Source organism: Lucilia cuprina, unplaced genomic scaffold, assembly GCF_022045245.1.
Source record: "Lucilia cuprina isolate Lc7/37 unplaced genomic scaffold, ASM2204524v1 Scaffold_4942, whole genome shotgun sequence".
NCBI classification, from domain to species: Eukaryota; Metazoa; Arthropoda; class Insecta; order Diptera; family Calliphoridae; genus Lucilia; species Lucilia cuprina.
Genome location: NW_025809883.1, coordinates 1 through 2,466, shown reverse-complemented (window position 1 = coordinate 2,466; position 2,466 = coordinate 1). Strand labels below are relative to the sequence as shown.

Below are 2,466 nucleotides of genomic sequence, written 5' to 3'. Positions count from 1 at the left end.
GTTCTGTTCTAGTTCTGTTCTAGTTCTGTTCTAGTTCTGTTCTAGTTCTGTTCTAGTTCTGTTCTAGTTCTGTTCTAGTTGTGTTCTAGTTCTGTTCTAGTTCTGTTCGAGTTTAGTTCTAGTTTAGTTTTAGTTCAGTTCTAGTTTAGTTATAACTCTGTTCTAGTTCGTTCTAGTTCTATTATAGTTATTCTCTACTTCTGTTCTAGTTCTGTGTTAGTTCTGTTCTAGTTTTGTTTAGTTCTGTTCTACTTATTTTCTAGTGCAGTTCTAGTTTAGTTTTAGTTCAGTTCTGTTCTATTTCAGTTCTAGTTGAGTTTTAGTTCTGTATTGGTTTTGTATTAGTTCTATTATACTTCTGTTCTTGCTCTGTTCTAGTTCTGTTATATCCTAAGTCTGTTCTAGTTTTATGTTAGTTCAGTTTTTAGACAACATTCCAAACTGGGATTAAAGAACAACAAGAAAATCAAACCTACATTTTTAACTTAAGTTGATATACAATTTTAAGTCAAATTATGACATTCTGGTTAGCTATTGACGCTAAATTTCAAATATATTCAGAACAGCGATTGAAGCTTAATTGAGAGCAAATTAGAAAATGAATTGAGGCTAATAAAGATAACAATCAGAGAGAGCAAAGCTTGTGCAATAATTTAACATAAATGGTGACTAAATTCTAAACTGCGACTGAGAAAAAACAGAGACAAAGGGATAATGTACCATGTTCGAAGCTAAATTAAGACTAAATTTAACTAAACATTTAAGATAAGAAGATATTGAACTATTAAAGCAAAATTGTAACATCAATTGACCTAAAATTTAACTTATAGCAGACAATTAAAACAAGATTATGGTTAATTTTAAAGATATGCAGAACAAATATTTTAACAAAATTCTTAATAACGAGCCCAATTTCCCAATGCCCAATTCAATTTATGCTTATATGTATATAAAATTAGTTTTTTTTTTGGTATTTTTTAACAAATATTATCCACAATTAATGGAATTTTAAATAAAACGTATTATATAAATACTATCTTTTGCCATTTACCTTTATTGACTTACGTTCCGTTTATTTTATTTAGTAAAAACACCACAACACAACACAATTTTTTTTAGAAAAGCTACAAAGCGTTTTTTTATTTATTCGTAAAATACGTGTTTATATATCGTTACGATTACTTTACCTTAGAGTCTACTTAACAAAGAAAGCGGCAACGTTTAATTTGGAAAAAAGCGAACACGCTTAAATACAATTTAAATGAAATAAAAAACAAAAAAAACGCGAAAAAAAACTTAAGTGTATTTCGAAAAATCGCGATTTGTATTTTGTTTATCGTCAATATCGGCATTGGCAGCGGTAGAACCGCCACGATTTTGATTTTCAAGTAGCTGAGAGAAATTTTTTTATAAAAGTTAAATTTTTAAATAATAATAATAAAATAATAAGGAAAATTGGACTTACCTTAGTGCGTAAACGTTTAATGCTGCGTAGACGTTCCAACCAGTTGGAAGCATAGGGATTTTTCTTTTGTAAACTTTGATAAACATTTGAAGCCAGCTGTAATGAAAATTATATGGATATATTTATTAAATTATCTTTCTTATGTTTAAAGATTAGATTAAACTTACATTAGCATGCAAAGCCAATTGCCGAGCTAATAGAGGAGCACTTTTATCGGATACAATTTTAGGTCCGGGATGACAAACAAAATCAGCAATTTCTGGACGAGCCTTAACATAGATACGATTGGTGTTTAACTCCAAAGGCTCTACAATCACACAGGCATAACTAAATTGACCCTGTAATAGAATTTATAGAATAAAAATTAGCTCGAAACTTGAATAGAATAAGAGCTGAACTAGAACATGAACTGAACTCGAACAGAACTAGAACAGAACAAAAACACAACTAGAACATAACTAGAACAGAACTAGAAAAGAACTAGAAAAAAACTAGAAAAGAACTAGAAAAGAACTAGAACAGAACTAGAACATAACTAGAACATAACTAGAACATAACTAAAACAGAACTAGAACAGAACTAGAACAGAACTAGAACAGAACTAGAAGAGAACTAGAACAGAACTAGAACAGAACTAGAACAGAACTAGAACAGAACTAGAACAGAACTAGAACAGAACTAGAACAGAACTAGAACAGAACTAGAACAGAACTAGAACAGAACTAGAACAGAACTAGAACAGAACTAGAACAGAACTAGAACAGAACTAGAACAGAACTAGAACAGAACTAGAACAGAACTAGAACTAGAACTAGAACTAGAACTAGAACTAGAACTAGAACAGAACTAGAACAGAACTAGAACAGAACTAGAACAGAACTAGAACATAATTGGAACAGAATTAGAACAGAACTAGAACACAACTAGAACAGAACTAGAACAGAACTAGAACAGAACTAGAACAGAACTAGAACAGAACTAGAACAGAACTAGAACAGAAC

General features: G+C 30.4%; 1 long non-coding RNA gene across 1 annotated transcript; it reads right to left on the bottom strand.

Annotated features, from left to right (window-relative positions):
• Positions 1–1,109: 1,109 nt before the first annotated feature.
• LOC124421192 lies at positions 1,110–1,816 on the bottom strand. The gene is made up of 3 exons (XR_006941538.1): positions 1,633–1,816; positions 1,466–1,561; positions 1,110–1,392 (listed from the first exon to the last, which is right to left on the bottom strand). It is a non-coding gene; the product is annotated as an uncharacterized LOC124421192 (long non-coding RNA).
• Between the last annotated feature and the right edge of the window lie 650 nt (positions 1,817–2,466).